Source organism: Peromyscus leucopus, unplaced genomic scaffold, assembly GCF_004664715.2.
Source record: "Peromyscus leucopus breed LL Stock unplaced genomic scaffold, UCI_PerLeu_2.1 scaffold_242, whole genome shotgun sequence".
Lineage (NCBI taxonomy): Eukaryota > Metazoa > Chordata > Mammalia > Rodentia > Cricetidae > Peromyscus > Peromyscus leucopus.
The window spans coordinates 80,552-104,149 of NW_023505115.1; the positions used below are offsets into that span (position 1 = coordinate 80,552).

General features: G+C 51.7%; 1 long non-coding RNA gene across 1 annotated transcript; it reads right to left on the minus strand.

Annotated features, from left to right (window-relative positions):
• Window positions 1-50: 50 nt before the first annotated feature.
• On the minus strand, window positions 51-16,292 carry LOC119087194. The gene is made up of 3 exons (XR_005090637.1): window positions 16,182-16,292; window positions 10,850-10,950; window positions 51-103 (listed from the first exon to the last, which is right to left on the minus strand). It is a non-coding gene; the product is annotated as an uncharacterized LOC119087194 (long non-coding RNA).
• Between the last annotated feature and the right edge of the window lie 7,306 nt (window positions 16,293-23,598).

Here is a 23,598-nt window from a genome sequence, read left to right on the forward strand (position 1 = left end):
CATCAGCAGGACCTTCTGAGGCAGCCTCCTCCGAGATCTATCTATGCTGGCGAGGTGGCAGGTCGGAGATGATAGGAATGTCCTCTTTAAGGGGGAAGTGAGCCTGCAGGAAGGAAAAGAATCATATCAGCCCTGGTCCCACTCCCTAAGATAGGAACTGAGGTCCAGGGACAGGGTTTCTACTTGCCAGTTCTTGGCCAGAAGGGAGGCAATTTCACAGATTCCATGCAGAGCAATTGATAGAACCAGAGCTTACTGTCTGTAAAATCATTCTACCTCTCTGAGACCACGGAAGTTCTTACAGCAAGTTTAGAGGCTTGAACCTGAGTCTCCAAGAGGCCAAGCGACTCACCAAGATAGATCACTCAGCAAGAAAAGTGGGGGACAAAGCCAGCTGGTCTGAACCTCAGGACATAGGTCTCTCCTCTGGGCAGGTCCTCAGAGCCAGCTGGGATTTTGCACAGACTCAGGACAGGTGTCTCCTGCCCCTTAGCTACCCTCACCCACCACAGCCCCACCTTCCATCCACACTCAGCTTCCGGCTCCAACAACAACACCTGACCTCACCTCTTCAACAACTGACCTCACCTCTAGCCGGCAGCCTGGGCAGGAGAGAAGCTGGCGGCTGGAGCTGGGCTGGAAACGGAAGGAGACTCATGACTCACTCTTTTGGAAAGGTGTTTCTCACGTTTACCTGGAGTGCCCATAGGGCAGCACTACCTTGCGACGGATCCAGCAGTGCTCTGAGCTGACCACCTTGCTCTAGTGAAAGGTGTAAACCAAGACTCTTAGCCCCGTCACACCAAAGCATAGGTAGGAGTAGCTGAGTGAGAAACAGACCCAAGCCTCCCAGCCTTAGCATCTCATGTCCAAGGAGATCTGGGCAAGGGCAGATCGGAGTAGGAGGCACATGACTTGAACTTGGGTTTGAAACATATCTCTGCTGAGCTCTAAACATGAACTGAGGTGAACCATATCCAAGATAAGGCTCAGATGAAAAGCTATAGGCTCAGCCTCTTGGAGCACACGTTGCCCTTGTGTGGAAAAGGAGGGAAACAAAGAGATGCTTATTGACTTTGCATCTTTGAAAACCCCTGACTTCATGGGGACACAAATTGGTCACGCTGCCTTTACACAGGCAGTATGCCACCGCACTGGTCCCTGATGATGATCTGCTTTCTATTTCCACACATTGCTTCCTGAGAATGCTCCATCATTACACCGTACAGTTCTCAGCCTTCTTGCGGTTAGTGTAGTACACTTGAGATGTGGCTGTGTTTATCAGTATTTCATTCTGCTTTCTTAGTGAATGGATGGAATACAGTTTGTCTCTCCACCTGTTGAAATGTATGAAACTTTCTGCATTTTAGTGATTATGAATAAAATCAGTATAAGAAATTATATATATATATATATATATATATCTGCTCAAAGAAAAATTAATTCAAGTGCTATCTTATTGTAATGGCAGGAACTGGGTAGACAGAGACGAGGATTTAAGATGGAGACAGTGTGGGAGCAAACTGGCAGGGTGGGCCATTGAGTGGGGAGGGTCCTCCTGGCAAGCCTAAGCTACGGGGAGAGCTGACCAGAGCACCAGGGGCTGCCCTCCCCAGGCTCTGAGCCGACCCTCCCCAGGGCATCACTAGGGAATGAGAATATTGCACCCCACAGATAGCAGAGAAACCCAGTCTCATTTCTTGCCTTCTCTGGGCAGGAAAATGATACCCTGACTCCTCCAGTGATTCTAAGCCCACTCTGTGGGCCCTGGGGCTCCCTCGGAAGCCACTGAGCTTCCCGAAAGCTCCAAGCATGTAGCTGGAAACCCTGTAGAGAGATGCTGACCCTAGCGCCAGGCTGTCAGGCTAGCTGAGCTTCCATCTGGCGTTCTGTAAAGAGGCTGGCTGATACTACCCACCTCTTCACGTGTGCTCCCTGACTGTTAGCATGCTGGGTGGACACAGCAACTCTTGACATTCTGCCTTTCCAGTTTCTCATGATCGGCTTCTCCAGATCTCTCAACGTGGAAACTTGGGAGTGGCTTCCTGGGGCCTCTCCCAGGCGCCTGCTGTCTGCTTTTTGTGCTGAGGTGCCAGCCTTCGTTCTGAGTACACCTGGGGGCGGCTAAACTCTAGAAAGCTTCCTTCCCCAGACCCGGGAGCTCTATTACACCCAGCAGGGCTTTTTGGAGGAAGTCCAATTTAGACAGGCCGAGGAGCAGCACCCTCTACTCAGCAAGTCCTGGGAAGGGACAACACAGGTGGGAAAAGCACGTCCTACTCCTACGTGCTGCTCTGCGGTGGTGGCACTCTGCAGGGTCTCCTCTCGAGTGGCACGGTGTGGCTTTGTTTTAATTACTGTTTCTGGATAGACTCAGAGGAGGCCTGAACAAGACGGCTCAGTGAGATGACTCAGCCTAGGGCGGCCTTTCATCCACTACCTTCACGGTGCCTGTGAGGTACTGGTATATACTCTGGCCCCTCTCCAGCCTCAGCGTCACCCAAAAACAAAGCAAAGAGAACAGGAACTACAAAGTGGGGAGCACAGGGATGGAAAGGTGAGGTGCTTTCATGAGCCGGTTATAGGCAGCTGCCAGTTGAGACCTGGGCACCCAGTTTCTTTCTACCCAGCTCAGAGCTGGAAGGCAGCTGTGAATCTGCTCTTGGGTCTGTAGCTTCAAGACCACCTCGCGCCTCTCCATCCTCTTCTAAGAGGTTGTACAGCCAGAACTTGCATAATCTGCAGACTGGGCTCAGTGTAAAATGCAAAAAGTTCCTAAGACTGTCAGGATGCTGGCTGCAGAGTATTAATAAAGTGAAGGTCTGTGTTAAACGTACAGGTTACTGAGGGGATCGGAGGCTAAACAAGGTAAAAGCCATTAACACTGTACCTAGCATGTAGAAGGCCTAGATAAGACTACATTTTAAAAGGTGGCGAAGTGGATGGAGCATATTGATAATTCCAGTCCCATTACCCACCACTGCACTGGACTGTCCGGTGGGTCCTTGACCTCTTGGTGACCCGAATCATCTCTGCTCTTCCCATCTCTCCTTGGAAACAAATGACCCCAGAATCTGAAGAGGCCCAGAGAGTTTCTTCTTCCTCTATAACTGGGTGTAGGAGTTGCCTGGAATGTTACCCACACAGGCCTGGGGAAATGCCAGGAGAAAGAGTCACCATCGACTGCCCACTTAGTAGGCACTAAGCTAACTTTGTCCTGAGCCGGTGGCAAGGTGCCGAATGGTGTTTGCAACAGGTGCCATATCCCTGGGGCAGCTTCTTGGCGGACAGATGGCAGCTGGGCCCTTCTGTCTTTCTTGATATAGTAGGTTATACTAGGCTAATTCTGACATGCTGGGCCACAGGCTTTCACCTAACTCGATTCTCCTGGAGGGGTGAGCACAGAGCACAGCAGAAAGGCAAAAAACATCCTCAGACCTGGGGCCCAGGGCATCAGGAGAAAGAAGACAATCCCAGAGTCCCACCAGGCTCAGGGATGCCCCACATGCAGACACCCCATTAACAGCCAGGCAAGCTTGCAGGTGGGCCAGCCTTTCTGAAGAAATGATGTGTGGGCCTAGGGACCTGCTCTGCATACATGGCTGCTGTTCAAACATGCTCCTGGCTTCCAGGACAGCACAGATGCTTCGCCAGCTGTGAGCTAATTCCTAGGCTGCTGGAGGAGTGGGCGGGGACAGTCCCATCCATCAGCCAACACCTTGTCTCATTATGAGCTAATTTGTTCATCTGGAAGGCCTTCAAGCCCACTTCCCCAAAGGGCTCCTGGGTAGAGGAAGGCTAGGGGTCTGTGGACTAATGCCCTCCCCACTCCTTCCACTGGAAACCCATCATTTCCTCTTCAGGAGATACAATCTAACACACACACACATACACTCCACACCCCCCACCGCCTCTCCTGCCCCCTTAAATCCCATGGCTTTGTACAGCTGTTTTTCCTCCTCTCCTTCTCTACCTCAGTTCTCAAGGATTTGAGGCCTTCTCCTTGCGGAAGATTTCTTTAATCTTTGCTGAGTGTGTGTGTCTGTGAGGACAGTACACGGGAAAACAATGATGTCACCACCCGATGAGCTAACACTTACTAAGAGTAACCGTTAGCTGGAGTCATCCTAGCAACCTAGCCTGTCCTGACCAGGATGCACCTATTAATCCAGTCCCCGGTGTACAGATGGGGAGACTGAGGGCCCAGATAGGTGTGGTCACTTGCCTAAGTCACAGAGCTAGCCAGCAGTGGATTTGGCACTCCAGCCCTCTGTGTCTGAGTCTAGCATCACATTTATACCAGGCTCTCCTTTTTATAAGACTTACTTGTATTTTATGAGTATGGATGCTTTGTCTGCATGTAGTTCTGGGCACCGCATGTGTGCAGTGCCGAGGAAGCCAGAAGAGTTGTTGTGTCTCCAGGAAGTGGAGCTACAGACGGCCATTAGCAACCATGCAGGTGCTGGGAGTCGAACTTGGATCCTCTGGAAGAGCAGCCAGTGTTCCTAACCGATGAGCCATCTCTCCACCCCCTACCAGGGTCTCGTGACGGTCTCCTCTACCACACTGTGATTCACAATGTGAACCAAGTACTTTGGTCCCGGATCCAGAACTCAGCACAGCGCTGCCCTCTGTAGTCAACCCGGAATGAATGGCACAGAGCGCAGCCCCCTGTCTCTGCGGCCTGTGCTTGCTCATATGTTTGCCAGTTGAATGGGCTCAGAGGAGCAGAGGCGCCGCTCCTGGCTTCCTATGGACACCTATCTGTCCTCAGGAGATGCCACACCTACCCCTTCCCTGCCCTGACTGGCAAGTGCCCGAACAAGAGTATGTCTGTACACCTGGGCACCTGGATGCAGTGGATAGCCTCCCCCACCCTTCCCCAGGCAAATCAGGAACAGACTCAGCTGGCGCCATGTCCTGAGACTTTGAACTGAAGCAGAGAGGACCTCCTTGGTGCTCAGAATGCATGGGGTCATTTCCACTTGGTACCTCTCCTGCCTTCTGCCTGCAGAAAGACCATTCCACTTTGCTTTGAGTAAGCTGACCCCTCCGTTCCTAGGGCACTGACATTCCCTCTCACTTCAGATATGGTCACATGACTTTAACGGAGCTAATCAGAGCACTACTTACCCAAAGCTGGCTTTATTCCCAGTAGCCTGGGTTACTAGGGGCCTCTTGCTGTCATAGGGGAAGCATTTACTAGGGTATAACCCCAAGAATGCACAACAGTTTAAGGCCCCCAATTAGACCCTGTTAGGAGGCTGACGGTTGTGGAACACAGTTCTTAGGGCATGACAGGAAGACTGTTGTCCTCTTGAACTCTTAGTAACTAAAATTACCACAGAAGACCCCATACACAACTGGGGTTATTAAAATTCCATCATGGGAGGAAGGAGTTCATGGGGCCCCACTTTTCCTGAAGCAATATAAGCAGTTAACAGTTGCTGGGGGGAGGCGGTATCTTCTTCCGTGGTGTAGAAGAGCCCATGTTCCTACAGGTAACTCCCATTGTTACCTAACTCCATTGGTTCACGACGATAGACTTGGGTACACCATCTCTTTGGTCTGTCATTGTCCCTCACCTGAGATGAACAGACATTTGTTCATTACCAGGACCTATAACCTAGGCTTTGATGATACAGCCCTTCAGATTCTCCTCTGGGACCTAAGCCACTTCCGGCTAGATTCCCGGCAGTTCTAACTGGCTAAGCGTTAGGGAAAGGAAGTAAAAGAAGATGGCAAATGCTTGCTGGTATTCGGCTTTGTTTGCGTCTATGCCCAAACTGACCCCTCCTCGCTGTCCGCAGGGAGCTCCCATGTTGCGTGAACCAGAAGCAGCCACGCACCCTCCGTGTTCATTCTCTGGGGTCACAGGACAGCCAAAGCCCTCTTCTGCCAAGGCCCTGACTTACTAGATGAGAATTTGACCTGAGCTTGACCAATCAGAGGCTCAGGCCTGGGCTCTGAATTTGGAGTGTATGAGACCCAGATGAAGAGCCAAGGAGAATTACATGTGGCCACCTAGGTGCCGGCCAGTCCCAAGACAGCTGTGAAATGCAGAGGTCTCTCAGCGGATGGTCTCTGCTAAATAACCAGGGCTGGCTCTGACTGCTGTTGGCCCTGGAGCTGCCCGCTCCCTTCCTTGGCCTTCGGCTCCTCTCACTTCCTGATACGGTTGCCCAATATCCCTGCACCAGGTCGCTCTCTGTCGCCTACACGCAGCAGCCCTGGCTAGAGTGAGGGCCGGAGAGCTCATTTGCATGGGCCACAACGACACCGAAAGCCAAGCCAGGCAGAAATGTGGTGACCCCCAAGACTCTCCTCCCCACATCTCCATGTGTCGCTTAGAGAGACACGCTTTGGGAACCAACAGGGTGATTACCACCTTCTTGTTAGTAATTTTTACACTCCCAGTTGTCTCCTAATTTATAGTCAGCTGCAACAGCACTTGGGGAGGGCAGAGTGACTGTTGGCCACATGTAGCTTTTGACACTTCTTCTGCTCCCTCTAGCAGAAATGCCACCCAGGGGTCATTGTGAGGAACAGGACCATGCTCTGGGCTTTCCCTAATGCACAGCAGCGGGACACTCAAGTGGAGCAAACATCTGTATGTCCGCTCAGCCTGGACAGCAGTTTGGAGATGTGCCTCTCTAGGCCACTCTCAGCAAGGTGACAAGCCCCATAGCAAGACTTGCCCAGGAGTGCCCTGCTGTTACAGTTCACATACTGTAGCTGGTCGACATGATCTGAGCTTCCTGCAGCCCCACACTAGTAGGGTAATTCTCAATATTAAGTCCTTGTCACCTAGAGACCTTTTCTGCTACCTGAAAGAGGTATAATATCTCTAGTGCTTTGGGTTGATTTTATAGGTTGGAAACAAGGATAAAAACCGGTGTCACAAAACCCAGCCCAGAAAAACACTGGCAAGGGGCTGTGATCACCACCCAGGAAAAGAGGCACGTTATTAGCACATAGGAACAGATACCCCAGACTCTGCACAAGCAGAACATCAAAGATCATAGTTCCCAGAGGGCTTTAACACATTTGAGCCTCAATTGTTCTGAGTTTACAAGGTTCCCCAAGGCTGAAACAGCTGGTTCTTGGGAGCAGGGTCCTGCTGAGGAAAGCTGATGGTCTCTATCTTCTGTCAACTCCCACTGATGCCTACCATTACCCGACCACTCCTCACCCACTGATGCCTACCCATACCCGACACCCTCACCCATGATGGCTACCTTACCCCCGACACTCCTCACCCACTGATGGCTACCTCACCCGACACTCCTCACCACTGATGCTACCATACCCCAAACACTCCTCACCCACTGATGCCTACCATACCCCGACACTCCTCACCCACTGATGGCTACCATACCCCGACACTCTTCACCCACTGATGGCTACCTTACCCTGACACTCCTCACCCACTGATGGCTACCATACCCCGACACTCCTCATCCACTTGATGGCTACCCATACCCTGACACTCCTCACCCACGTGATACTACCATACCCCAATATCCTCACCCACTGATGGCTACCACTACCCCAATACTCCTCACCCACTGATGGCTACCATACCCAGTTGATGCCATGGTATTCATAAACATTACTTAGTGATCAACCTTGGATGACGAACGTGCTGCCCCTCTCTTCCCTACCTCCTGGTCTTAGATGCTGATACAGATCAGGGCAGAGCTCTCCGGAAAACAGCGCTGGACCAAGCCTCAATCCCTATTTCCTATACTGTGACCGTTTCCATGTATTTGTGAGCGTTATAACCCCCTCCCCAAATTTCTATAATTCATTAACTATATCCTATTTTCCGCTGGATGATGCAATTTTAGTAATCCATTAAGATATCCAACAATTCATTCACCCACTGGTGCACCGATACCGCGCCTGACAGTTCCTTCACCCACTTTTTGATGCCTCCTACCGGACATCTCACCGACTAGATGCCGATCCTAACACATACCCTGACTCAAGTCCTCAGTCTCCATGAAGCCTCCCTTACCATACCCTGACAGTCCTCATCCACTGATTGCACTACCATACCCTGACAGTCCTCATCATTGATGACCGTTTTTACCATACCCTATTAGACAGTCCTAATTATCACTGATGGCCCTACCATATACGGTCTTGACAGTCTCCAGAAACCCATGTTCATGTAGCCTCACCAGATAGCTCACCCTTGACAGTCACGCATTAAACCTAGCTTGGTTAGGCTACCATTACCCCCTGACAGGTTCCTCATCCACTCGCATGCACTCATACCTCAGTCCTACGTCCTCACCTTAGGCCTAAGACCAGGTTATAGAGATGCCATCTCTTCTCAGTGGCCCCTTCCTTTGTGCCCTTGGACGTTTTCTGGGACTCCATAGTTGTGAGCCTTTATCTTCCACAGTACATCTTAGATTTGCCCTAGCAATCACGTTTCTAGTACTATTTATTAACACTGCCAAGCTTCCAGGCACTCTGCAGAAAGAGCATTTGTGAGCTGAGGACCCGTGACTGCATGGTGTGATCATCCCATTCCAGGTAAACTGAGCACAGAGATCAGAAAGAACTAGCAGGGCATGGGTTGGTTACTGGGTAGTTGTGGAGAGGACAACCCAGCAGGGTAACAAGGCTGAGCTTGGAGCTAAGGGCTGGGCTCTCTCCTTGTTATAGCTCAACAGGACAGGGCTCCTTTATCCGCTGGCAGACGACTGTCCTGAGAGATAGCTAGCTCTGTCCCCAGCTCTGTGCTATCCAGTGATGCTGTCCCACCTGGAGACCACCTTGACTGTGACTACAGGCCACCCGTATACACAAGGAAGTCAGTCAGATCTCTCTAGAGTACACAGTTAGGCAAAGTGAGTTGGGACTGGTGACCCATTTAAGGCATAGGCTACCTCTGGTGACAGCCCACAGCCTGGGCTGCTGTACTGTTTTCTAGGACATACTATCTGGACAGGGCTGGCTCTTTCTGAGTCCCACCCATACGGAGAACTTTCCCTCAGCAAGTGTTACTTAGTTATTCTTAGAGAAGTTTCTGGAACGAAGAACTGCACCACATGGATCAAGCTCCCTTGGGATCTGACTTCTCTTAGCAAGGCAGGTATAAGGAATGTCTTCAGCGAGTTCTGGCTTTCACCCCACAACATTGTCTGGCTGCCCAATTACTCGATGCTGCTGCCAAGCCAAGCCTTGGTCAGTGGTCAGAGGCCCACGTTGACACAAGGAAGTCAGTGTTCCTCTGCTGAGTGCCCTGCATGTCACAGGGGCAAAACTCATCAGAAAGTTGTGACCTAACGACATGTTGGTCTTTGGCGCCTAATCAACCTGCTAGGGCAGCCGCCCTCCCAGCAGCCCCTGCTTCCACCCATAGGCTGTGCTCTGAGGGGGTCTCCAAGGCTGAAGATGTGGAGGACAAGGCGTGCTCAGGTCGGCCTGCACGCACCTTCTTGTCTCTATTCAGTCTGGGCTCCTTCTCTGAAGACGAAGCTGCCATAGAGACACGGGGTGAATGAGATGAGGAAGGAAAAGGCGCTCAGTGGCCTCTACAGTTTTCTCAGGTGGCGGAAGAGTCCTAGGTCTGGGCAGGCAGGCTTATCTGTGCAGCTTAATCATAAACCCGATGCTTATCTCACATGGGGGTGGGGCGCCCCTACCCTCACCAGCCCTGGAAGGTGTGGTCTGTAATGTGACCATCGATGCTTGGTAGATGTGCCTCAGCCCCGCGGGCTGGGGATGAGGGAGGGACACAGTCCCCCTCCCCACACCCCACACCCCACCCCCAGCTGAGATGACACAAGCTGGGCACTGCCCAGAGCCTCCTCCTTGCCATGGTGACTGGCAGGAGACAACCCGCTGATCTGGCCCTCTGCCAGTCATCTTCCCCCTTCCAGGCCCATTTTTATTTCCAGCTCCTAGTCAGTGTTGTTGGGAGCACCTGAAAGGGGGTGTCCCTGGCTACAGGGGCATGGGAGGGAGCTAAACTGTGCTGGGATTGTGTGTGTTGTGTGTGTGTGTGTAATATCTTGATGGATGCATATGTATGATAGTGGTGAAATGGTTGTCTTGTTCTTTTTCTTCTCTCTCTCTCTCTCTCTCTCTCTGTCTCTCTCTCTTCTCTCTTCTTGGTAGTGTGTGTGTGTGTGTGTGTGTGTGACTTGGTGTGTGGTGTGGTATTTGATGTGTATGATGGAGATGAACAAGCTGTTCACCAGTGTTCACCAGGGTAACGATGAGGCATCTGGGCTGCCTCGATAGTTCCTTCCAGCAACAAAGCACATGATAATCCACCCCTTCCTTCTAAAGAGGCTGGAGTGTGTCTCGAGTCTGGGGTCCTCCTCTGCAAACAGGCCATTGCTGTGGGACACTTGAACTTTTAAGGATGGTTCTGCCACACCTGTATGCCACCCTGGACAAGCCACGTGACTCTTGGAACTTGTGTGGTGGTGTGGTGTAAGAACTGACTTCTGCCTATGTAGAAGTAGGGGACTGACCAAGAGGCAGTCCTGATGTTAGGCCTGAGTCCTCCAGTGTGGGAGACAAGAAGATGGCTCTGTGTCCAGCATAAGTCATGGAGAGGTGGGGCCCAGTGGCAGCGTGGGTGTATTCTCCCCTTGGGGTCCCACCACTTCTGAGGGAGATGGAAATAAGAACTCTTGGGGCAGGCTCAGCCTGGGGGTGCGGGGAAAGGCATTAGCTCCAAGCCATAGACCTGGAGAGACATGGCCCGAGAGCTGCTACTGAGCTGTAAGTGAACACAGTGACGTTGGCCTCTGCTTCCTTCCGGGACAGCTTCTCAAGTTAGAGCAGCCAGCGGGAGCCACAGGCAACAGAACCTACTTACCTGTATTCTCTCAAGGACCTTCATGCAGAAAGGCTTTGTTGGCCTTGTCCCGTGCTAATGGTTGCCTCTCCACCCAGGATTCAGTGCTTCTATCTGCATACCTGAAATGAGATCGTCCACAAACATTTTCAAACCACGCTGCGTTTATAAAAACTTTTCCTGTGGCCTGGGCTGGAGAAGCCTTCCCAAGTGTTAGACCTCACAGAAACCCCAGACCGGAGATGTCATGAGACTGGCCCAGGGTCACATGGCTCCATTAGAGGCGCTGACTAGACCTGGACTTGAACCTTTGGGCTCTCAACAGAGTCCTGCTTCCATTGTCTCGAAAGGGGAAGCCTTGTTTTGTCAAACTGAGACACTATGAGGGAAGAATCTATAAAAATACTTATAAAGATCTTCGCAAATGCAAAGTGCTAGGTCAGTGCTGAATAATTAATAGGCCTGGCTCCACAGGCCTCCTGCGAGCCGCCTGGGAGTTGGCTTTCTTTGGCCCGGTGGAAAAAGTTGCAGAGAAAACTGCTAAGAAAGATGCGCACTTCCCTATGGGTCTGGGAGGGGCCATGGCTCCCAGGAGCCATACAGCTCATTTACATCCTCCCTGAATGGAGGGCAGAAAGCATGGGCTGCTACAAGGAGGAGGAGGGTCTATGAGGAGACCCAGACTCCTCATTATGTCCCCTCTGTCGCCCTGGGTTAGGGCTTCTCTGGCAAGTGTGGAGGAAGATTCCTGAGAGGTAGAAATAATGGGTGGAATGGAGCCTTGAGAAATGAAGGGAAGGAAGGGGGCCCTCCTTCCAAGGAGGACCCTTGATAAGTCAGTCTGTCACTGTCCCAGCCACCTGCCCCACGTGACCACAGAACTCTCTCCAAAGACCACAGTGGCTCCAAGGAATCAGACAGTAGCCTCTAGAACAGTTTGTGGCTATAAAAGCACAAGGCAGTTGGGGTGTGTATTCTAGCTGCAGGAGCAGCACACGCTTCCCAGGAAACTCAGTTCACAGTTAAGTGAAACCACTTCACAGGGAAGGACATAGTGGCCACTGGAAAACGTCCCAAGGGGCATTTTGTCGGGGGGGGGGGGGGGCAACAAGGAAGGCAGTTAGGCCTATTCAAATCCATGATAATAGGCTCCAACTTCAAATAAGCAAACTTCAAATAAGTCTGGTTCAAGTGGGAATGTGTTCGATTTGTTTTCTGTTTCAGTCTGCAAAGCTCCCAAGCCCAACCATTTTGCAAGGATTTCTAAAGAGGATTCCTGGTACACAGTTTGTGTCTGCTTGAGGACCACACCTCTACACCCTATCTGGCTATGCTGTCCACTCAGTGGTGAGGGGGTCTTAGGTTATTTTTTTTGTTTGAGTTTGGATGGAACACAGTGAAGGGTACAGTGGTGTCATAGCCGCTCTAAGTCAAGCTAGGACTGTCCAGGGTGGCCTGCAGCTGCCTGCGGGAAACATGCTGTGCCCACACTGGGTATAGAGAGAATCTTTGTCCTGAGTGACCGAAGGCAGAAGAGAAAGTGGGTGTGTGTGACCTTGTCCTCTATTGTATCTGCAGAAGATGGGCCACATCAGGAGAGAATCTGGTGCTTCAGAGAGAGTCAAGACAGTGAAGGATGGGGCAGACAGAGATGGGTGAGCCCGGCCACCAAATACCTCTGCTATGGTAGATGGAGCCCGGCCACCAAATACCTCTGCTATGGTAGATGATCAACCTAACGCCTCAGGCTTTAGGGTCATAAGATGGGTTCATAGGAGAACCAGCCTGATCAAATGAGATAAAGTGGGGTGTTACTAGACACCTCAAACTGGACCGCCACCCTCTGCCCTTGATGGGGCCTGGCTGGTGTTCTCCTTGGCCGGTCCCCTGGGAAAGCAACTTCCCAAACACTACCACCCAGCAAAGTGTCTGTGTGTTCTAAGATGGGCAGAGCACCAACTTAATGTCACCCTTTACGCTGTGCAAACTGCATTTACTCCTCTGCAGCCTTGACCAGGTTCTTTGCTCCTTGAGGGTAAGGCCACCTTTGCAAGAATCCTCCCCATGATCCTAAAAGGCTTTGAAGATAAAGAGAGCCTAGGTGTTCTGGGTGGTTTCGCCAGGCTAGCTGGCCCCAAGTGCATTCAAATGGAGACTCCCTCCTTCCACAGCTGGCTGAGTGGGAAATCCCCACCCCTTCCAGAGGCAGCAGCACAGGTGTGCCGTTGTCCTCTGCGGCAGCTCGAGCATCCGGCAATCAGCAGAGCAAACACGTTCTTTTGCTCATCTCTTTGGAAGACAGAGGTATTCCAGAGGGGTGGCTGATGGATGAATCTGGGGACAGATGGCCTTGCAAGGTGGAAAGCATCTAGAGAGTACTCCAAGGAGGGCTGGTTATGGGTGCCAAGGGGCAGATGGCTGGGATGTCAGAAAGCCTCCAGGACAGGCTCCCAGAATCTGCGGGAGCGCTTCGGAGGTAAACACATCAAAAGAAGCCTCCATGTGGGCAGAACTTGCTGTCAGACTTGCTTTTACTCAAACTGGCTCACGGGCTTGCAGGCACCTTCGGCCATGTTTCCAGCAGCCGCTACCGAGACAATCAAGAAGACAGAGGAGGGGCAGCACAGCCATCCCTGAGCCTGGAGCAGCTGCCTCTCTGCCTACTTGGCTTGGTCAGGCTCAGGACTGTCTTGTGTCCCCAGGGTTCTGCACCTGTGCATGCGCAGAGGCTAGGCTTTTGATGTCCCTTCTGACTTGGTAGGAGATAAGGCAAAGCCAGGCTCCCAGGTGTGGTCTCCTGGTCATACAGGTCCTCATCAAGACTTTCTCAAGGTTATCTATGGCCACCTTCCCACCCCAGGTCCTTCCAGCTGCCATTGGTCTGTCCCTAGGCACTGCCCCAAGGCTCTGCTGACTTCTTGGAATGAGGAAAAACAGGCCAGCCTTTAAGAACAGGGACAGTGGCCACTGCATAGGCCCACAGCCTGGACTCATGCAAGTCCTTCAACCTGGAAAATGAGATTTGACCCAGGTTTGCCCTACAGGTCCCATGTAACACACTCAGGAAGGGAGCTCTGGGATTCACTACCAATCAACTCACTCCCACATTTGGATCAGGGTATCCTGAAAGAATTTGTAGCCCAGTGAGGAAGGAAGGCTCAGTCTACCACTCTGAGGTGAGAAATAGAAGAACTACCCGTTGGATGGTACTCTGGAAATGCCTCCATGAACGGAGTTACCATAGGCCAGGGCTTCCTGGAGAGGCTGAGGTATGAAGAGGGCCTAATGCAGGAGGCCTTAGAGAACAGGGCCCTTCCCCTGATGCCCATGGGACTCAGGGCTACTATCCACAGAGCTGATCTGGCACGGTGGCATGGTAGGAGGAGACAGGCTGGGGACAGGATAGGAAGGGTGGTGATGTCGTAGTACAACCTCCGACCCCTGGTGTCCTCTCCCCCCTTTCCTTTGCTTTCTGCTCAAGAGTAGTGGTAGCTGTTACTCGGGAGAGAAATGGTCCTTAAGGGGCAGGATTCCTGACCCAGGTGCCCAGATCCTGTCAACTCAGCCTTTATGGATGCTCAGAGGCTACAGGGAAGAATTAGCAAGGCTCACCTGCCACTTCCTGTTAAACTCTAGCTCATTTGCCTACCCTTCTTGTTTCCTAGGAGCTCAGCCAGGCTCATCCTTCTAGGTCTCCTTCATAATGGGTCTGTCTTCCTTCCTCCTCACTGACCCTGACCCAAAGTGCACTTGAATATGATATTCCTGTTGCTTCTTTTTCTTCTTCCCCCGCTCCCTCCCCCCCTTTTTTTGAGATTTGGTCTCGTGTAGTCCAAGCTGGCCTTAAACTTGCTAGGTAGCCAGGATGATCTTGAACTTCCGATCCTCTTGCCTGGAACTTCCAGGTGCTAGGATTACTGGCATGGGCTACCAAGCCCAGTTTATGCAGTGCTCGTAACAAGTCAGGTCTTTTATGTATGCCGGGGACTTTCTCAGCCATAAGACAAGCCCCTCGTGACTGTGATTTCATGTGGGTGTGAACAGTTTCTTCCTGTCTCTGGCCATGGTGGATTCCCCAGCCTCCCGAGGCAATCTTCCTCTACCAGCGTTTCCGGAGGGCAGGGAGTTAGGCACGTGGATGTCTCTGCACCTTCCAAAACCACACAAACTGCTCCAAGTTTCTTAGCCTCTCGGACTCCAAACCCTGCACACGGAGACTCACACTGTCTCCTCAAAGGGTAATTGTAAGTTCAAATGACAAGAATTGTGATGGGTTCTCAGCAGTGAGATCAGTAGCGGCGCTGGGGAAAGAGGCACTGCCACTTTTTATTGCTTGAAGTACAGCATGTGGCTTGGCCAAGCTCTGAAAACCACTCTGGCAGGATCCCCAGACCCGAGGATGAGGACAGACTAACAGGTACCTTAGTTACCTTGGCTTTGCCAGGACTTTGACCAGTGAGTCCCAAGCCTGGTCGAATAGGAGAGAGAGAGAGGAGAGAGGAAAGAGAAGGGTAGGAGAGAGAAAGAGGAGAGAGGAGAGGACTGGAAGAAGGCAGGAGAGGACTCTGGGGTAGGGAAGGGAAGCTACTTTCGGAGCCACATCTACTGAGCACTCCGCACAAGGACCGGTTCTCACCCAGGATTCTCCAGGAATGATAGTCTGATGGTGGTAGGGATGGCGATAGACAAACCTGCTGTGAGTGTCAGACAGAAACTGGGGACGCCAGCCCAGAGCTAATCCAGTTTTTCAGATGTTCCAGGAGGGCTTACCCCACAACAGAACTGATGCATACAGAAACCACAGTCTGAGAGGAGGCTGTCCCCCCTCCCCCGCCCATCGTGGCCCCTTGTTCTTTCCGGCCATCCAGGTATCCAGCTTCATGGCTGACCTGCTCATTTCCAGAGCAACATTTGGGTATGTAGTCCCCTCGGCTCTCTCTGGCTTCACTCTTGGCGGTACCTGGGTCACTTCAGAGTAGTTGGGGATTGAACCCTCGAGGCCAGAACTCTCATCTCCCTTAGAAGTGTAGGTGTGGGGTCACCAGCCAAGATGAGTAGACCTGGACCAGAGTCCCAAGGGTCCTCCCTCTCAGATCTATAGACTCTCAGATCCCCATCGGAAATCAAAGCCCTGGAAGGGTCAACAGAAAGCTAGGGCCCGAGCATGGAGTCCACACTTGGCTCCTCCACGCCTTCCAAAGAGGCCTGAGACCCCAGGAGCAAATGGGAAGGACCACGCTGTCTTATGGCGCTGTCTCCACTCCAAGGTTGTGGGATCCAGAGCCCCCACACTGCCTGCCCTGAAGACCTGGGCGCCTGAGCGCCGGGCTAACCCGCACCGCCGCGAACCCACCTCTTGCGCCCCAGCCGCGTCGCCGGAGCTGTTGCGGTTCTTGCAGCCAGCCCGCGCCTGCCCTAGGCGCTCTCGGCTCCCGCCTCCCGAGCTCCGGAACACTGCGAATTCTCCGCACGGTTTCTTTTTTGAAGGGACGTTCTTTTGCATTGCGTCAGGGCGGTTGCCTGGCGACCACAGAGCTATTCAGCCGCCAGCCTCTCGGCGCCGCCCGCCGCCTCCCATTCAAGCCGCGGCAGGTTGCCTCCGGCACCGCTGGCCCCAGCGTGCCGGGTCCTAAAGACCCCCTATTTTCTCTCCCCATGCAGGGCCCAGCCCAGCCAGGCGCTCTCGGAAAGCCTCAGACGAATTCAAACCCAAACGTTCATTTTTTTTTTTTTCCATCAAGACCAAAGCCAAGAGAGTTGTGTCCCGTCCTGTCTACACCCTCACCCCCAGCCCCCAAGCATGGCAACGTGGCTTTGCCGCTGTCAGCAGTTCGCTGCGGGAGTGGGCAGGAAAGCCGGCTGGCTGCACTCCACCCAGGAAAGGCTTGGGTTCTCGATCCCAGCAGCAGCCACCAAGCCAGGCCAACTGCCACCAGCCCGCGTCTGTCACACCATCACAGGATTCTAGCTGGGTGGGCACTTGTGGGCAGCTCTGGCTTAGCTCGCAAATGGGGAAACCGAGACTCTGGGATGTTAAAGAGGAAAGAATTGTAGTGCCCGTGGGTCTGACGGGCGCCTCTTGCCTCATTAACCACCTGTGCCTCTTGAGTCCTTGGTGTGGTTTTAAGAGGATGAACCTTGCCCTTTCCTACTGGCTACAGAAGTACTTGAGGTGCCCTTCAATGCCCGACATCCCCCTCCCCATTCACCACTGTGTCTGAGTGGACAGGGTTATGAGTGTGCTGGGGTGCCACATCTGCCATCGGAGTGCTCCTTGTATGTCAGCTAATGTGATGGCGGAGAGGAGGGCGGTAGGGGATTTATTTGAGCGCTCAGTACCGGCTGAGAACCTCATGGAAAGACTGTCCTGGGCGTCGGTCCTGTAACGTATTCCAGAGAGTGAGCGTGCACTTCGAGCGCGTGTGCCTGTGTGTGTGTGTGTATGTGTTGTGTGTGTGTGTGTAGAAGACAAAGGATGCTGCACACAGAGACCAGGAAGATAAAGTCACCGCCCCCGGGGGATAAAGATGGACTAGAAGCCAGTCTTGACTGACCCATCACAAATCACTTGTGTCATACGGGAATGTCACTAGAGGCTCTGCGCACCTGTCAGAAGCCAGAAGCCTCTGTGACTTGTACATGACCCTGGGGTGGAAGTAGGCCCTCCTAAAACAAACAAGCAGGCCCTGCAAGGTTGAAGATAGAGCCTTAACTCCCCCACGGCTACCTTTGAGGATCAACCATTCATACCAGTCATTTGCCTCCTATAGTGAGTGGTAACAGGAGAAACCCACCCTTTACTTTTGAGGTTTTAAAATTGAAGCACAAAATGCCCCGTCTTGCATCATTCCTGGATTGGCTTTCCACACCTCCAATAAAGACCTATTAATATCCTATAAATACCAGTGCCTGCCTTTGCTCATGAGGGACCACCTTAAATAAAAGACCTTGACTTGCCAGGCTTACTGAGGTGGATGGTGTATACTCCTCTCCTCTCCAGAGAGCAATTAGGATGCCAAGCCCTGGGCCAGAGTCTGTCAGCTTCTGCCAGCTGCCTCCTGGAAGAGACTTTCCCCACCAATGGCTTTCAAAGAGGGAACCAGGAAGGTGATTGTCATTGGTGCATTCTTCCTTATCTCTCAGAGAGATCCATTCAGCAACAAGACAGGCTCCCATCCTGTAGGGAGCCCATCAGGTCCACTTAGGGGCCAGTAATCCTAGGCATGGTGCACACAACTTGTTACTAGGGAGATAATTGACCAAACATTCACTTGGTTGCTGGGTCAAGGAAAGGGGCAGATGCCTTCCAAGCCCAGGTAAAGAGGTAAAGAGGTGGGTGGGTGTGGGCTAAGGGAGACGTTGGGGAGTGCCGGGAGGTGGAAAGAACTGGAGAGAAAGAGAAGGACCTAATTACACCCAGAAGTCCAAGTTGACTGAGGTCAGGGCATAGGTGTCGGGGCGTGGCTGTGGCACAGTCCCCAGGACAGTGGGACTAAGAAAAGAACGTCACAGCTTACCTGCTTTAGGAAAGCTGGCTGAGGAGTGAAGCAGGAGGCCTGTGATCAGGTGATTTTCTCTGTTGAAGGAGGAAGGAAGCAAAAGGACATACAAGGTTCTTTGTACTTCGTTGGTTGAGGATGCCAAGGGGGGGTAGCGAGAGGAAGGACTCAACAGGGCTTCAGGAGTTAGGAGGACCTGGGTCAAGTCTTGGTCCTGCTGGTGTTTTGGTGAGTGGGAGGCGGTCACTGAGGTCCTTTGAGGTGCAGTGACTTTGGGGGTGAATGAAAATGATTCCTTGATGTTGATGTGTGGGTCAGAGGACTCCCAGGATGCACGTGGTAGCTCTACCTTGAGCCTGCTCCAGATCAAGGGGCTGCCGGCTCACGGGCTCACGAGGTGTCTCACAGTCCCCACCCCCTTTGGCTCTAACTCTGTGGGTAGCAGGGCCCAGGAAGTTCCTGGGGAAATAGCTGTGTTGGTTGGGGCTGGGAGATGAGCTCAGTCTGTAACGTGCTTGCCTTGTAAGAAGGAGCTCCTGGGTTCACTCTCCAAAACCTGTAAAAAAAAAAAAAAAAACCAACAACAAAAACATGTGTGTGGTCACGTGTGCCCACGCACACATGTGTGCAAACACACACGAAATAGTCTTGTTTGGCTATCCCCTTCGTGCCTCTTCTTTGGCCTATAAAGACTCAGATGGAGCTGGACAGCCAAACTGGGGAGTCCTTTGCTCCGTTAAAGTCCCCAGGGCTTCATTTCCTCTGCCCCTCTGAATTCCCTAGTCCACGACTGAATGGACCCTACAAGATGTGAAATCAGAGCCTGGCCTTTGAGGGTCTGCTGAATGTGTATTTGTCGAGGCAGAAGGGAAGAAAAAACCTTATTTCGAAGTTTATTAGTTTGATTTATAATGTTCAAATATTTAGACACATGGCGCGTGGGCCTGCTTCATTGCTTTTGCTTTGGGCCTCTCAAATGTCAGAGATGTGGGCATGATTCCAGCCTGGGGTACCGGTTTGTTTAAGGAACAGATGACAGGGCACCCTGTGCATAAGCCAGGCTGTCACTGTCCTCCCTTCCATCTCCACGGTGACCTCCGCGAGCTTTTCCTCTCTCCTGTGAATGAACACATGTAAGAAACGGAAATGGAGAAAGTGGTTCCAGGTCTGGTACCGGCAACCGCACAGAGATCTCCCCAGCACGTGTACCATGAGAAAGAGATCAGCAGTCACCGTTACCACCCACCGGTGGCGTCCAGATTCCAGTCTCAACACTGTCGTTAATCAGATTAGCCCTTTTGCATCTGGAACAATTGATTTCTGCTCTGGCCTCCTCTGACCCTGGTTCTGATACTCTGGCACCTGCCTAGGATCCATCGCCTTGGCAGTGGCAGGAGGGATGCTGAAACCCACACAGCAGGATGCTTTTTTGGTGGACAGTGCAAATCTGGACCAACAAGAGGCCAAGGAGGTCTGTGAGGAGAGGAAAGAGTGCAGCGAGGCCCACATGAGCATTTGATTTGAGGCACTACTGAGCAAGGCGGCAGGTCGGAGCGGGAAAGCCTGCTTATGGCAGCTACTATCTTCACCTCGGTGACCGAATCTCAGCAGAACATCAGGGAGGAAGGATTTATCTGGACTCGTGGTTCAGAGAATTACAGTCCATCATGATGGAAAGGCATAGCACCCAGAGCGGGCCAGTCGGCTTGTGGTAGCAAAAGCTTACACAGTGACTTCTCTAGTGATGGGGACAAGGAAGTCAAGAGCTTAGACTGAAATGGAGCTGGTTATTGTGGCGGGCCATGCGAGGGGACCAACAGGCAGCACTGGAACTCACGGAACATGGCTGGGTTGGCAAAGCCACACCTGAGTGAGCCTTGGAGAGGCAAAGCCCGGAGGACTACGTGTCCTGAGGACCTCATGCTGTTACTGAACATACTCTGATGGCCTTCACGGTCACCACATCCCCCATAATCTATGGGTTGTATGAAAACTCTCTGGGGTTCTAACCCTCACTGGGCAATAGTGTACTTACAATAATAATGATTGACTTTTTCCAAGCATTGCTGCGGAAGCAGATTAATTGATTCAACCACCATCCTTAGAAAGAATTTAGACATGTAGGTTGTTAGTAAAGATAGATTAAGATGTTTTTGTTAATGGCTTTGAGTAGAAAATCTTGGGGAACAAATTAAAGTTTAGAAAGGCACATAGTTGAGTGAAGGACTCGTTGAGAGAGTTAGGTTTGCCCCCTCATCAGCCCCAGAGATTAAGTTTTACTCCCTCAGATAGAAAAGTCAAGATGGGTGATTAGTTCCCCGACTCTGTGGATCCCCCTCAGTCGCTGAGCTGCTGGAGGCTGGTCCTTACAGCAGCAATAGGTTATTATTCTCAAAGCCTGTCCATAGCGGCCTAGCTCCAAAAGCCATCCAAATATCCAACCTCCCCAAACAGTGCCACCATCTGGGGACGGGGGGTTTAAACACATGGTCCCATGCTGGACAATTCACATTCAAACCCAAATATTGCTTGCCCAGCGCCACACTAAACTCACAATCAGATGACCCTACACAAGCAAGAAGACATCTAGAGCCTACGGTAGGGCACTGCCTCTATGCAAGCCAGGCCAGGGAGCCCAGTGATTTCTCAGCTCCACCGCCTTCCTCACACAGAGTCAGCAGCTGATCAGTGCTGACATACACAGGCCTGATGAGCCGACTCCATCACTCAACCCCCAATAATAGATGTGAGGTGGATGAGGGGAGAAATTGTTGCCTGATATGATGGATCAACCTAATCATTCTGTCAGCAAGAAAATCTAGACATACATCAGCAGGGATTCAGAGCTGGGGGAGGCCAGATGGTAAGAGATGTGGAGTATTTGCCCATATTGTCTAGCGAGCAGGAGGGAGCTGGGGGAAGGGTTCTGGGCATCTTCATCTTCACCTGAGTTTTTTGGGGAGGGTGTCCTGGTGGTTCTGGTCCTGCCTGTGGAGATAGCTACCCTGCTCTGCCTCTGCCTCTTGCAAATGGGCTGCTTTGAGCAAACCCGTCAACCTTGAAGCCTCAGTTTCCATGTCTAAACACCGAGGCTGCCTGTCTCCCATTAATCATGGGTGTGAGGGTTAGAATCACTGGTTATAAATGCCTAGTGTATTGGTTGGCTGGACACAGGCACACACTAATAGTGTTCCTTATCTTGTCTGCCATGGAGGCCACCTGAGAAGGGGTGTGGCTTTTTCCCAGTCTAGGTTAATGTCTAACAAGCAAATACTCCCTTAGCTGGCAGAGTGGAGAATGTCTTAGCTGCCTTCTTTGTCCAGGCCTGAGGTTGGCCTGTTTGGAATCTGACACCAGAAAGACAGAACAGTATAGAATGGGGTGTCAACAGCCATGCCACAGTGTTGGGGTGTAAGATCATGGAGCTCTTCTTGGCTAAGAATGCAGCAGACCATCTAGCAAGGGTCAGCAGCCATTCCACTGACTCACAGTAAGGAATTTGCCTTTGTTTCTGCTTCACAGAGAACTGAAGTCATAAAAGCAGGATCAAGGGAGCCAGACCCACAGGGCTGGGCTTGCTTATCGTACTGGAGACTATAGAGAAAACCGAGGAGCACAGAGAGAAGGCACCTTGGTAGGGGCCTTCAAGAGACGCCTCCAGCTAGTGTTTTTCAGTTCAGCACACAGTCGGCCTTCCTTCCAGATGGCCCTTCTGGAAGGGTTCGAGAAAGTGAGGAAGAGGAGGAAGGAGAGGGGGAAGGGCTGGGGAAGACCCCCTTCTACAGCGTCTGTCCTGTAAGATCTCACTGTTCGCCCCCATCCTGACCTCAGTTTCTCCAGCCACTTTTATGGACATCTCTGCACCCTTTAAACATATGCTCATGGTTTGGAAGGGGTTGGATTGTCTTTGAAGCTTTCTAAGAGTGAGAAAGCAACCTGTTGGCGGCGCCTCAGTGTGATGGTAAACACTCTGCTCAGCCCCTACTCTCCCCCCAAAACAGTTGCCCCAGCCCTGGAGGCCAGCCATGTCAAGTACTCAGGTCTATGAGAGCTCAGAGTCTGAAATATTAGACTAGGCCAAATGCTAACACAAAAACAAGAAACAGGCAGAGGCTGAGATTAAAGTACATGTTCTGAGGCTGGAGAGGTGGGTGAGCCACTGAGAGTGTGTACTGCTCTTACAGAGACCTGTCTTGAGTTCCCACCATTGATGCAGGGAGGCTTACGACCTCTGGGGACTCCCATGCCGTCTTATGCCTCTGTAGGTATCTGACTCTTGCGCACAACACCCCCCCCACCACACATATATACACATACACACACACAACAAAATAACAAAAATTCTCTCAAAACTCTCGTTTTGAACCTCCTTCTCCAAAAGGCTTCTGGTCCTAATTTGTACATCCCACTCACAACCAAACATGCTCACGTGAATGTATCCATAACCAGCTGTGTGACTGGACTTTACAAAACTGGTCAGATATTCCTATTTGCAGATACTAGAATGCATGCTTTCTCTATTCTACACACATACGTGCGCGCGCGCGCGCGCGCACACACACACACACACACACACACACACACACACACACACACATTGCTGCCCCTGGAGGACCTGTTTTTCCTATCACCCAGGACAAGTTGATAATGTGTCATACCCCTATGGTCATTCTTCTCTCCTCTGCCTTCTTTTGATAATTCAATTCTGTGAGTTTTGGGATGGTTGTGCATTCATTTGTGTTCTGGAATGTTCCTGGGGCCCAGTACAGGGTTGGAATGTAAAAGATGCTGTGTAGGTGAACTGGTGCATGAATAGTATATATCCTTTTTTTTTGTTTAGTTGGTTTTTTTGTTTTTGATTGTTTGTTTGTTTTTCCAGACAGGGTTTCTCTCTGTAGCTTTGGAACCTGTCCTAGAACTCACTCTGTAGACCAGGCTGGCCTTGAACTCACAGAGATCCACCTGGCTCTGCCTCCCGAGTGCTGGATTAACGGCACGCACTACCACTGCCCGGCGAATAGTATGCATTCTTATCACCTGTGTCTATTTTCCTCCATTGAAGAAGGCATGGTGGACTCTCTGCTCCTCTCTATTCCAGAAACATCCACATCTTTTCATGAAGTACCAGCCTCATGCCTGACACATGATGGTGAAGGTCAGGGTGCATAGATTCAGCTGTATTGGGCACCTGGTTACCAGGGCTTCCTTCAACTCTGAAAAGCGGATATTGTCATCACTTAGCCCTTCATTGACCTCAATTACATAGTCTAC